This window comes from Spermophilus citellus (assembly GCF_964194105.1).
Source record: "Spermophilus citellus genome assembly, contig: SCAFFOLD_36, whole genome shotgun sequence".
NCBI lineage: Eukaryota > Metazoa > Chordata > Mammalia > Rodentia > Sciuridae > Spermophilus > Spermophilus citellus.
The window spans coordinates 260,555-275,414 of NW_027673039.1; the positions used below are offsets into that span (position 1 = coordinate 260,555).

A 14,860-nucleotide genomic window follows, 5' to 3' on the forward strand; every position below is an offset into this window, starting at 1 on the left:
GTATTACAAATTACATGTAGAAAAACAGTGTTTTTATTCAAAGTGAATTTAACAGGAGGGCAGTAATTGACAGTGGAGGTGTCAAGAGGAACCATAAATTGGCTCTTGGCTTCAATGGAAGTCAAGCTGTAGCAGGTGTTATTTCACAATTTTAATTACAATCAGTATCAGAGGTGAGATGTAACACTTCATAATTTTTTTTAAAGAGAGAGTGAGAGGAGAGAGAGAGAGAGAGAGAGAGAGAGAGAGAGAGAGAGAGAGAATTTTTAAATATTTATTATTTTTTAGTTCTCGGCAGACACAACATCTTTGTTGGTATGTGGTGCTGAGGATCGAACCCGGGCCGCACGCATGCCAGGCGAGCGCGCTACCGCTTGAGCCACATCCCCAGCCCAACATTTCATAATTTTAATTATAATTGGTTAAATGTCTTTGCTTTTTTCTCACCAATTTAACTAAAGCAAACCATTTTCATTTGTTAAACTCCAAAAATCAATAAATAGAAGATGCAATAACTGAATATTATGGTTGTTTTCATCTTTTGTTTAGTGGATATTGCTTCTCAGTGAAGATGAGAATACTTGGATATTGTGCTTGCAGAACTCATGGTCTGGATTCCATGGTTACTGAACACTCAGGATTAGTATTGTTTAATGAAGATATGAATTTGGGTATGATGTGTTTGAAACACATGTAGAAAAATCGTGTCATTCAAAATTTATTAAAAGCTTATTGTTTAGCAAAATTGTACCTTTGAGAAAACAAAGCATGACAGTTTTGAAGAACTTGAACAAATTTAGAAGAAGACTAAGTTTTTGAGGGAATCTGAAGCACATACCATCCACAATTACTACTAAGAAGAGATTTTTATAGATTTTTGGGTACCTAGCATGAGTTCCTGGGTTATTTTTTTTAATTATTCATTAGTTGAAATCAGTTATACATGACAGAAGAAAATGCTTCAATTCATTGTACACAAATGGAGCAGATGTTGGGTTCTTTTAGAGAAACAACCTTAAAGGTTAGTATTATTGCAAGGGAAAAAGATAGTGGAAGATTTTCAAATGGATGCCCTTGTTACACTGTAAAAGTTCTTGTATATTATGACAGCTATGGATGGTTTTATTTGTATGAATAATTAAGCTTGTATCTTCTATAAGATATAGTAATTTCCATACTTGGTTCATTCTTGGTCCAGTTAGCTGAGTTCAGTAATGAAGTAATGAAGAATATGCTGTATTATCTTTGATACCAGCTGTTAGAGAATTTACTTAAAACTTCCTATTTGTTATTGGTATTTAAAAAAATCCTTTGGTGTCTGTCTTTTCACATCCTTTTATATTTCTAAGCCAGAACAACTACTTAGAGCTGGCAGACTCCATACTTGCTGTGTGTGGAAGTAATTTTTAATCTTTGTTCTGAGTTCACTTAAGATATGAGAAATACTTGTCATTTTGGAATTCTAAGCTGTTAGTATACAGTTCTTCAGTCATGTTATCATTGAAATTTATTATTTTAACCTTTAATTAGAAGAATCACTGTTCTTGGCTGTCTATGGCCTCTTTCCATTGCTATTCTTTCATCATGTGATTTAAGTGTTGCTAAACCTTACAAATTATTCCAAAAGAGACATGGAATAAGTTTGTAATTTGGTACTGTCCATTCTGCATAAAATCCAGTCCTTTCAACCGTGACATACAGAGAGCACATGTGCAGTAAACATTTATTTGAATTAACGAATTGCTTTTGGGCAGCTTGCAAATGTAGTGTTTTCAGTATTCAATGACTGAGCCTTCAGTACTGGTAGTGTTGCTAAACATTCAGACTTCATTTGAAGCCAGTAAACAGACAACTGTGCAATCCATGGAGATCAATTTGTTAACTTTTCTATCCAATACTGTTTTTTTTGAGGAGAGAGAGAGAGAGAGAGAGAGAGAGAGAGAGAGAGAGAGAGAGAGAGAGATGTTTTTAATATTTATTTTTTAGTTTTTGGTGGATACAACATTTTTATTTTATTTTTATGTTGTGCTGAGGATCAAAGCCAGCACCCCACGCATGCCAGGTGAGCACGTTGCCACTTGACCATATTCAAAGTCCAGTAATTTACTTTTAGAGTCCTGTTTATATAGAGTAAATGTCAAAGGAAAAGGTGTATTTGAAGCAGTTACATGAGTAAGTTTGCTACAGTGAAAGTTTTTGGTATGCTAATGGAAAAGGGACAATTTAAAATCGATATTATATAATTGAGGTAGCTCTTTTTGAAGACAGTTTTATTAAGGTATAATTGACATCCAATAAACTTCATGTTTAAAGTATATGATTTAATCAGTTTTGACACATGTGCACACCCAAAAAACCATCATAATAAGGAGAATGAAAAGATCCATCACCACCCCAGATTTTTTTTTTTTTGTTTTTCTCTCCTCATTGTCCTCTGTCCCTTTCTCCGGGCAACCACCAACCTACTGATCTGCTGTCACTCTAGGTTAGTTTGCTTATTCTAGGGTTTTATGTAAAGGGAATTATATCACATGTACTCTTTTTTTTTTGCTCTTTCAGTGTAGTTATTTTGAGATTTGTCTCTGTTTCTGATTGTATCAGTAGTTTATTCTTTTAAGTGCTCAAATTATTCCATTGTATGGATGTACCTGTTCATCATTGACAGCCATTTGGGTGTTTCCAGCAATTGCCTCTAAGAACTAAATCCATCTGAACAACTTTATTACAGATCTTTGTGTGGACTTAGGCTCTCTTTTCTCTTTGGTAAATACCCAGAAGTGAGATGAGTAGATCATGTGGTAGGGTATTTTTAATTTTTAAAACTGCCAATCTGTTTTCCAAGTTGTTGTTTCCCTTTATGTTCCTACCAGCAGTGAAAGAGGAATCAGTCGCCCCAAGTATCTATCTTAAATACTTACTTTGGTAGTCTTTTTAAATTTTATTTCTCTAATAGATACATAGTATTACCTCATTGTGATTTTTTTTTAAAAGGATAGTTTCTAATTTTTTTTTTTTAAGAGAGAGTGAGAGAGGAGAGAGAGAGAGAATTTTTAATATTTATTTTTTCTTAGTTCTCGGCGGACACAACATATTTGTTGGTATGTGGTGCTGAGGATCGAACCCGGGCCGCACGCATGCCAGGCGAGCGTGCTACCGCTTGAGCCACATCCCCAGCCCCACCTCATTGTGATTTAAAAAAAAAATTTTAGTTGTAGATGTACACAATATCTTTATTTTATTTATTTATTTTTATGCAGTCCTGAGGATTGAACTCAGTGCCTCATATGTGAAAAGCAAGTGCTGTGCCACTGAGTCACAACCCTAGACCCTCATTGTGATATTAATTTGCATTTTCCTATTGGCTGATGATGATGTTGAGCATATTTTCACGTGCTTATTTGCCATTCCTTGGTAAAGTATCAAATCTTGTATGCTATTATTTTGGGAGGTATTTTTTTTTATTTATTAAGTTTTAAGTGTTCTTTATATATTCTGGATACATACTTTATATATTCTGGATAAATCTTTATCAGATTTATGATATTTTGTCCCAGTCTGACATGTTTTACATTCCCCTAGCAGTGTCTTTCAAAGAACAGATGTTCTTAATTTTGATGACATTCAATTTACGAATTGTTTTTTAATGCACTTTTGGTATCATATCTAAGAACTCTTTGCCTAACCCCGAGTCACAGAAGTTAGCTCCTGTTTCCTTGACAAGGTTTATTTTTTTAGGTTTTACACTTATGTATATGATGCATTTTGAGTTAATTTCTGTATGTGGTGCAAGGCAGGTGTCAGAATTCATAAGTCTTTGTATATGGGCATTTAGTTCCAGCACCATTTGTTAAAAATAAACATTGTCTCTTTGCTGAATTGTCTTTGTACCATTGCTAAAATCAGTTTTCTGTGTACATGGGTCTATTTTAGCCTCTATTTTGTAGCATGATCTGCTTGTTTATCTATATCAGTACCACATTGTCTGAATTACTTTACCTTTGTAATAGTGTTTTTCTTCCAGATTTTTTCTTTTGCAAAGTTCTTTGGACTGTTCTGGGTCCTTTGCATATGCATTGGAAGTTTATAATCAGCTTACCTGTTTGTACAAAACAGCCTGCTGGGATTCTGAGATATTGGATCTAGGAATCAACTTGGAGAGAATTGATTTCTTAACATCATTGAGTCTTGCAACAAAAGAACATGTTATTTCTTCCAATTTGTTTAGATTTTCTTTAATTTCTCTCAGCAATATTTTAAAGTAGAAGTCTTGCATATTTCTTTCAAATTTGTCTTAATATTTGACATTTTTGGTTTTATTATAGTATGTTTAAAAAATTTAATATAAAATTTTTCATTACTAGCATAGAACAACAATTCAGTTTTGTATCTAGCTCTAGTATCAAGCAGCTTTGCCAAACTCACCTTCTAGCAGTAGTTTTTTTGGGGGTAGATTTCATTGGATTTTCTATATAGATAATCTAATCATTTAAAAATATAGTTTGAATTCTTTCTTTCTCACTTGAATGTCAATTTTTTTCTTGCATTATTAAACTATGCAGAATCTCTGGTATATTGTTGGATAGAAACGATGGGAGTGGTCATCCTTGTCTTGTTCCCTTGTTCCTTATATTAAAAGAAAAACGTTCAATCTTATTTTTTATTATGTGTGCTGTTAACTGTAGGTTTTTTTTTTAAGATTCCTTTTATCAGAATGAGACTGTTCTATTCCTAAGGTTTTTATTGTTGTTGTTTTTGAACTAAGAATGGGTATTGAATTGATATTATTTGTTTGATAATATAATGATGTGCATTGTGTTTTGAATGGCAAACCAGCTTTGCAATATTAGCTTAAATCTCTTTTGGTCATGAGGTATTATTCATTTTATATATTATTATAATTAATTCATTAAAATTTTGCTTGAGAACTGGATTCCCTCATTAGCAAAACTGGTGGTTTCCACTTTTTTCTGTCTTCTCAAAGAACCAGTGTTTCTTATGTTTTTGTTTTTGTTTTTGTTCTTGTTCTTGGGATCAAGCCAGGGCTTTATACATGGTAAGCACACACTGTACTACTGAGTTATACCACAGCCCAAGAACCAGCATTTAATTCGTTTATTTTTCTCTATTTTCTCTATTTTTTCTGTTGTTTATTTATTGATCTTTCTGCTCTTATTTCATTACTTCTTTTTCTCATTTACTCTCTGCATGTGATTTAATTATTTCTTTTGCCATATTTTAAAATTTGCATACATAAAATATGGTTCTTTGAAGATTGTGATTTAAATTGGTTCCTCCCTGAGACATAATGATATTGAGGCCCAGAGAAGTGTGCTGTAGCTCAGTGGTAGAGTGCTTCCCTCACACATATGAGGCACTAGGTTCGATCCTTAGCACCACATAAAAATAAATAAATAAAGATTACGAAAAAAAGAGGAACTAGGAGAAACTAATGTCTGAGGTACGTTACTTTGTTGAAATCTGTGGAAAAATTCCTGAGAGGAAATCCTAGGTGTTACTTTTTTTTTGTCACTTTCTTTTGCTTTTTTTCAGTGACAGGGATTGAACTCAGGGATGTTCTGCCACTGAACTACATCCCCAGCGCTTTTTATTTTGGGGCAGGGTCTCAGTTCCTGAAGTTGGCCTTGAACTTATGATTCTACTGCCTCTGTCTCCCGAGCAGCTGGGATTATAGGCTTGTACCTGTGTGCCCAGTTTTCCGGTGTTAGTTTTTTTTTTAGATGGACACAATACCTTTAATTTATTTATTTATTTTTTATGTGGTGCTGAGGATCTACACGAGAAGAACATGACCCTCTGAGGACTGGAAGGTAAATAAAATTTGTGATTTCAAAGGGGTTTCCTGGAATTAGTAAAAATAGTAAATAAGCCACATCTAATAAAAAGTTGGCATAGCATATTTGAAAGGAACCCTGTTCTATGATTTTTAGCTCCAGAATGTGATGTCAATTGGATACTGCCTTTGCCTGATTGAGATATTTGCATCCCCTTGCAACCTTATTTCTGGCAAGGGTGACACTGATGTAGCTCAGTGGTAGACTGTTGAGAGCCACAACCAATCAAGATGGCGCCTGGCATTTTGCCAGATGGAGTGGTTGAGAAGCCATTAAGATGATAATTAAGTTGTGTATAATTATTAAGATAATGACTGATTGATGTAACTGGATGATGCTAAATTGAAACAAGCTGTGTATTCAGTTGTGTATATATAAAACTCTGCTGTTTGGCAATAAGGCGGCTTCTGCTACCTTGGGTGACTGCTACTTTTGAGTTCTCGTGGAGTTCCTGTTGAGTTCTTGTGGAGTTCTCATTGATTTCTGGCAATAAAGTGGTTCCTCTTTGAACCTACAAGTGGCTTGTGACCTCTTGGTTTTTTGTGCCCAGCCAGACTGCGGCATTTGGTGTCCTGTACGGGGAAGCATGGCGGGAGAAGAGCAGCCGATTTGGATTCCAGAGAGACTAACTAAAGTGATTTCTACAGACCAAAAAGAAGATGACTTAGCTCAAATTCATAAGAGCTGATACCCAGAACTTCAGTTTAGCTATCCTTACATCTTTGACGGTTCTCCCACACCTGGAGTCTAATGAATAATGAACACCATTTGTTTTGTGTTATCTTGTTGGGTCGTGTTATCTTTATAGCAGAAATATGGAATTAAAAATTAGTAAAAACCAAACTGAAAGGGTGTTAAGTAAATTCTTAGAGGAAGGAGGCATCTCAGTAAAATCAAGAACACTTAGGGCATATGTTAAGACGATACAAAGGTTTAGCCCATGGTTCATTAAAGAGGGGTTGTTAAATATATCACAATGGAACCACCATGGTGAAGATTTAAAAAGAATAGAAAAGAAAGCCCAGGAACTCTGCCAGTTGGCACATTACCATTTTGGATGTTGGTACTATCTTGTTTGCTTAGTCTAGGATAAGACATCCTATATAGAGTAAAAGAGGAAGTTTCTCGAGTTAGTCAGACAAGGGAAAAAAGTTTAGAGGAGGAAGGCCTATCAGGGGAGAAGTTACAATGGGAGGTTGCTACAAACACATTTCTATCACCGGAGTGTGTAGGTGTCCATCCAACAGCTCCACCTATGTATACAGAGACAGTATATGCTGAGTGGCCCTCAACCCCTGTAGTTGATAGATGGGATCCTGTGACAGGACCTCAAAGATTAGCATGTCCTGTATTTGAGGAGGCAGGAGGGTAGCAAATTCACCATGCTTTAGATTTCACAACAGTGAAGCAGCTGAAAAGAGGCTGTAACAACCTATGGTCCTCAAGCACCCTTCACTGTAAGTATGGTCGAATCCATTACCAACTTGAACATGACACCAGCAGATTGGGCTAGTATGTGCAAAGCTGTGCTAAATGGAGGACAATATCTGTTATTGAAGGTTGCCAATGAGGAATTCTGCACGGAGATGGCTAGGTGAAATGCAGCAGCCGGTTATCGTCAGAGAAATCTAGATATGTTGTTAGGAGAGGGACCTTATGAGGGTCAGCTGCAACAAATCAGATATGATCCTGCCATATACTCACAAATCGCTTCAGCTGTGGTTAGGGCATGGAAAACTTTACAGGAGCTTGGGGATTTACAAGGTTAATTATCTAAGGTAATACAAGGAGCTAATGAACTTTATGCTGAATTTGTAGATAGGGTTATACAAACAGCTACCAGAATCTTTGGGGATTTAGAACAAGTGATGCCATTAATAAAACAACTAGCCTATGAACAAGCAAATAGATGGTGCAGGGAGGCCATTAGACCATGGAAACATGGAGATTTAAACACATAAATTATGCAGAGACATTAATGAACAAGGGCAAGTCTTGGCAGCTGCAGTACAATAGGCTTTAGGTGCCAGACCAAAAACATGCTACAATTTTGGAAAAACAGAACATTTTAGCAGGAGTTGCTCCATAGGAGGAGGGTTTAACAAAACTGGATATGATCAAAGGGGTAGAATACCAGGTATTTGCCCACAATGCCATAGAGAGAGACATTGGGCTAATGAATGCCATTCTCAAACTACTATAGAGGGTACTCCATTATCAAAAAATGGACACGGACCAGGTGTTTACCCATGATATCATGGAGAAAAACATCGGACTCCATTGCCAAAAAACAGGGGGGCCCAATGCTCTGGGGCCCATGACCACAAATATATGGGGCATTGGAGGAACCTAGCAACACCATCAGGGTAGTGCCCAGGACACATTATCCATTAGATCCCTCATTAGACAAACCAGAGGGAGCACAGGTTTGGACATCTGCGCCTCCGCCGGAGCAGTACTAACTCCTGAGATGGGAGTTCAAATCATTCCCACAGGAGTAAAAGGACCTCTTCCCCAAGGAACAGTAAGCTTATTATTAGGACGCAGTTCTTCTACTCTAAAAGGACTTATAAGTCCTGGGGTAATTGATCCCGATTATAAAGGTGAAATAAAAAATTATAGCCAGTTCTCCAAGGGGTATATCAGTAATTTCACCAGGAGACAGAATCACACAATTATTAATAATACCTAGCCTACATGATAAAAAAAAAATGGCCTCCCGGTTATTTGTGGCCAGCCAGACTGGGGCAGTCAACTTTCTCTGTTTTCAACATGTAGTAATATAAATAAATAGGCCCAATATGTTGACCCCATGCTTTATTTTACAAGAAAATTCTGGCTTAACTGCACAGGATATATTACATTCCTTAACAAACTGTTATCTACAGAAGAAATGCAGTTTCAAAATAATGTTTATAAGAGCAACTTAAGTTACCCTGAAGTGAAGACGTTTGTGACCCTGCTATAGACCAGATTCTGGAACTCAGAGAAATAAAGATAATTCTTACAAACCATGAAATCTGCGAGAGTTTATGCTTAAGAATTCAATTAGAAATGGTGAACATGAGCCTAATTAACCTAAAGTTGTGATGGCAGAGGATAGTTGAGAGTTGGATGTTATCCTGCTGTCAGTCTAAAGTCAAGAAGTGTAGCTGGGCAGGACTCTTTGGGATCTTTTTTTTAGATCTTCAAAAAAACTGGAGTTCAAGAGAGCCATGCTATTATCTTTTCAGAGAGAACACACTTTCTTCTGTCAGAGTGTCACCCTGATCCTCCTTTACATCACTTCTAATAAACTTATTTCCTGCCACTCTGATTGATAAGTTTGGAAACTTATGTTTTGATTGAAAATAAATATGCATTTGAAGGCGGTGGTCTTCATTCTACCTCAATTTTTCAGAGTGTCCCAGCCCTGTATCACTAAAAGATCCTTGCCAGCTGAAGGGCTATCATAGACTCCCTGGAGTGCCTTCACTTCATATTTTATACTGCTCTCTAGAGGGAAAAGACCTAGGGAATGATAATCACTAGACAATCGAAAAGAATTTAGACATGGTGGCTATTCAAACCTTTTGTTAAGCAGTTGTGAAACCCACAAGTAGGACAATATAGGAGGTTAGAAGGAGGACACATCACATCAGAAATTCTTATAGGAGGAATTTCAAATCAGATATTTTGATAAGGTGTCTGTACCTGGGATGGAAGAGCAGAGACAAATTGTTCTTATTTTTCAAACTGTCAAGTTACACTTGTCTGCTTTTCTCCCATGTGAAATGCTCACAAAGAGAAACCAAAATCTTTAATCTGACATCCAGTACTTGGAGAAAAATTAGAAGTACTGCATTCATTTGAAATGTACAATAGAAAAAAGAAAACAGTTGACAAGGCAACGAGGGAATGCTGGCATTAAATATGTGAACAGAGCCGAGTGCAATGGTACACTTCTGTAATCCCAGAATTTTGGAAGGTTGAAGCAGGAGGATCATGAGTTCAATTTTAGCTTCAGCAAAGATGAGGTGCTAAGCAACTCAGTGAGACTCTTTCTCTAAATAAAATACAAAATAGGACTGGAGATTTGCCTCAGGGGTCCAGTGAGCGAATACATTTTAGAATGACTTGTTATCCAATGACAGATAACTAATCCACTCACTATTGACTGGATGCCACGATTCAATCACAAGATACCAGCTAGTTTCTATATGGAAAATAACTGGTATCTTATAGATAGTGTGGTGAAGGTGTTCCTGCACCTGCTGTCTGATAGGGTCACAGTGGGGGATGCTGTGGCAGGGCTGCACCACCTGGAAACCAGAACCATGGGGAATGTTAAGTGTTTTGTTTAAGATACTCATGAGATAGATGATAGGGCATACAACAATCAATAATAAAAGTACATGTTACCTGAGATTGCAGGAAAATTCCCAGAATGAGACTAAGGATACAAATAAGATATGTCCTGAGATGTATTTTAGTATCTCTGACAATAAAAACAATAGTGTTATTTCTTAAGAAATTCACAGGGAAAAGATTGCAAATCAAGGTTCCTAAGCTTTTCTCAACAATTTACACTTAGCCCCTCATTCTAAAGCCACAACTTGTTCAACATACATTCCCTTCACTAACAGAGCCTTCTTTGCCCTACACAGGAATTCTTGATGAAAATAGGAAACACATAATTAATACTAATAGCAAATAAGTTGAAGTGCAGAGCCTGCCCTTTAATTAAAGATTATAAAGACATAAGAATTCATAATTTGAGGAAGGATCAAAAAAACTCTTTAAAAAAGCAGTTAAATAGGTCATATGAAAAAAGAAAATTACTTTGGAAAAACAGAATAATGTAAAATTTTATATAGATATATTTTAGAGTTAGTTCAGAGTAGTAGGCTTTTAAGTAATAGGCTTTTACAGTTTTAAGTATGTATTGTTAGGACTTTAGTTTAGAAGCAAAAAAGTTTACCAATAATCATAGGTATGCTTTAAAGTTAAAAGTTAATAATAGGTCAAGATACAGGTAGTCAAGTTGCCTAATCTAGTACTTAGTGATTGAAGTGAAAATGTAAAAGCATAATCATGATTGGCCAAGATTACAGGAACATATTTTATTTTATTTTATTTTTTATGAAGTAAAAAAAAATGTGGATTTATTCACTTTAATACACATTTTAAATGTTACCTTGAGATAATAAAAATAAATAAGCATGCCTGGAGGCACACACTTAAAGACAAAGAAGAGACTGCATGGAAAGAGTAACAATTTTATAAATGAGAGGTGAATATGAGATTTGATCAGTTTCTAGCCAGTCTTTGTTTTAAACCTTCTTGAAAACTTGGGCTACTACACCATGACAAAAGTACAGCTGTGTCCTTATGGCTTAAAACAAAGCATGCTTGAAAAGTGGAATGGGCTTCCTTTTTTACAGAATTGTTACTTTGTTCATATGCAGGCACTTCAAAAGACTATGGAGGCAAAGCACCTGTCCCATCCTTTCAAAATATTTTTCAATCATCAAAATTATACTAAAGGGTAGGAAAATTCCAAGAACTAGCAAAGTTGAATACAAGAGACTAATGTGCACAGAGGGAAAAAGAGTGACCCAGTTTTTATTGCTGGGGGGGGTCTTTTTTTTATCAAAGAGCAAAAACAATAAACAAGACACCATTGCATGGCACATCCAAAGTTTTCTGCTTAAGGGAGAATGCAGTCAGTCATTCAGCAGTAGGTTTCAGTGGGATCTCCTTAGGTTCAACCTTATACATTGCAAAGAGATTCACATTTATTTCTTTTCCTTAGTGTATTTAAGAAAAAAAAAAAAAGAAAATTCCAACATGTCACTTCTCAAAGCATTCATTTCTTGCTATCTAACATACATTATTATCTGGAAGCATAAAGTTACATTATACAAATATTTTGCATTTTTAAAAAATAAGTGCTTTTGCCACTCCTACAACACTGTACTTCACATAGCGGTGCAACAAAAGCAGAGCTCATATTTCTCGCACTTATTGTGATTCATTTTACCAAACCATCTGCTGAACTCATAGAGCTTTTTCCTCAGTACCTCTGGGCAGTGACTGTACCATGATTTCACAGAGAGAATGTTAATATGATCCATGAATAACAGTACCATCAGTAATACTGAAATCAATGCAGATGTCACAAAATATGAACTTCTCAAGAAATAACTTTTTTAAAAACATTTGGGCAACTGTTTTCTCTGTTACATTACCCACTGGGAAGAAAATTCCTGGTGATTATCCTCTTACAGAAGATATAAAAAAAATCAAATTAGGTATATATAACTGGCTGACACTTAAGATACTGCTCTGTTTTCTACAACAGGAGAGGAGCTTCTGAAAAATGTCCTATAGAACTGTATTCATCAAAACCACCTCATTGGTCCATTCTATTCATTGATGGGCAAAGCACTCATGTTTTGACAAAACTTTAAAGCTTCCATAAAAGTTAAATTAGAAAAAAATATGAATGTAAGACAACCACAAAACGAAGTATGAAAGTATGACATATTTGTTTCTAAGAGTGAGTCCTTGAAAATATATGTGGTCACTACAGAGATGATTTTAATCACAAGACAGCAGATGAACATGTAAGTAACTCCCCATGATCTGTCTGTGTCCAGAGTCATTTGTGGCGTTGTATAGTTTTCCTTTTCCTTCGTTTGAAAAAACAGCGGCACTTAGTTTCATCCATCACTTCTACTTCTGTAGGGGCTGTGATGGGTGCATTTGAACGTCCTGCAGTAGGGCCATCTGTGTTTAACTCTCCATTTGTGGAACTTACAACCTGATTTTTGGATTGTTGCATCTTATCTCTGTGCTGATGTGCTTCTCTGTTTGATGATAGAGCAGGAGCTTGCTGAACTGCTCCCACTGGAGTAGGCAACTGTTTACCAATCCAGTCATATTCATAATCAAACATATATCCTTTTCGATCAAACAAGTCAGTAAAAAGCTTTCTTAGGTAGTCATAATCTGGCTTTTCAAAAAAATCTAACCTTCTTACATAACGAAGATATGTTGCCATTTCTGGAAAATTTTCACATAACACTTCTATTGGTGTAGCTCGTTTTGTATCTCTGATTTTGTGATATCTCTCTTTTAATGTGTCAGCCTTTAAGCCTTGCCAAGGAAGACTGCTTCTCAGAAAATACATGAACATATGACCTAAAGCTTCTAAATCATCTCTTCTACTTTGTTCTTTTCCTAAAAGTGTGTTTATGCTCATATATCTAGCTGTTCCTGTAAAGCTCTTGTGTTCTCTGTAGGGTATATGTTTCTTTGTCTCTGGATCAATGTATTTCTTTGCCAAACCAAAATCTATTATATGAATAACTTGCTGGGTTTTGTTTCCTGGTCATCCTATTAAGAAGTTCTCAGGTTTTACATCTCTGTATATCAAGTTCTTTGAATGAACATATTCCATGCGAGAAATCAGTTGTATAGCTATCATGAGAACTGTTTTAAGAGAAAAAGTTCTGTCACCGCAGTCAAACAAGTCTTCCAAACTAGGTCCCAGCAGTTCCAGCACCATAGCATTGTATTTATCACAAGGGCCAAAATAGTAAACTTGAGGTATGCCATCTCCAGATCCTAACTGCTTGTAGAATCTGTATTCCAAATGTAGCTGTGGTGCTCTGGATTTCATGGGCTCCAGCTTAATTGCCACATATTCATTCGTGTATAAATTTTTCCCTAATCGTAATTCTCCAAAATTACCACATCCATTTTTTTTCCAACTCTAAAGTTAGGTCCAACCATTAAAACTCCAGATGATGAAGACCCAGTTTCTCAGTGTTGTGCCCTGATCGACCACTAGGTCGTGCCATTCTATCATCTGATTTGTCCTTGTCTTTCTTTTCATTATCCATATCAAGTTTTTGGTACTCCACTTTGAATTCTTTAATCAAGACAAGCACGCTGAAATAGGGTATTGTGAGAATAGGTACATCACTAGGTAACTGTACCAGGCGGGTAACGTTAACATTCAAATTGCAGTAGGTAGTCAATCAACTGGAGCTTGTTCATCCCATTTGTAAAATCTTTCTCAGTTGTCTTTTCAACAACACATGTCTTCAAAATTATCTTCTAAGTGATGTAAGCTGATATCAATGAACAGCTCAGAGGCGAGGCCGTGAGTGGTGGGGTCGGTCCCGGGCGCAGGCGGCGCCACGCAGGGAGGGATCGAGCGAGGTAGCGGGGAAGGAACGAGCGAGGGAGGTAGGGCAGCTCGGCCCGGCTTGGACTAGGTCTCAGCACTACTGCCAGTGCTTCCTACCGCTGCCGCTGGCCGGAGAGTCACCGCCCGGGCGCTGCTGTAGCCACCGATGCAGTCGGGAATGAATGCACAGCGGCACCTCACTTATCCGGAGGTCAAACCTTCTGCCTCGAGCATCCGGATCGGCGCCGGACCCGGAAGTGAACACATGGAAAAAAAAAATTAAAAAGGAAAGCGTCTCTCTAGCGGTGGCGGCCCCCCGAGCTGCCCGCATCAGCGAATAGCACAGGAACATATTTTAAACAATGTGTTCAATATCTTATCAAGTTAATGTATGTGAGAAAAGATTGCAACTCTTGAAATTTATGTAAATAAAAGAAGTTTTGAACTTTGATGCTATTTTAACTACATGCATAAATACCTGTAAAAAAAGGTATAAAAATAAAGTCCCCTCTATGGGCATCAGATCCTTCTGAATATTGCTTGTAACTTACAACCTGTCATCCTGTCTCCTCTTCTTTTGCTGAGGCCACTTATCCTTCAGTACCTAATGCCACTCATACTTCAGGACCACTGGATTCCTGCTAGGGCTGGACCCTGGCAATAATAATTAAAAGTTTCTTCATTTAAATTTGAAGTTGACTCTGTTGATGGGCTGTGTTTAATTATAGAAAAAAAAATATATATAGACATAAATGCCTGTGATTTGTACTAATATTATCATAGTACCCCATACCAAAGAAAAAACAGACATCATAATTCTATTATTATG

At 36.6% G+C, this 14,860-nt stretch overlaps 1 pseudogene across 1 annotated transcript; it reads right to left on the minus strand.

Annotated features, from left to right (window-relative positions):
• Positions 1-12,071: 12,071 nt before the first annotated feature.
• On the minus strand, positions 12,072-13,741 carry LOC308640187 (casein kinase I-like; annotated as a pseudogene). The gene has a single exon. The product of its transcript is annotated as a casein kinase I-like (transcript).
• Positions 13,742-14,860: the final 1,119 nt, after the last annotated feature.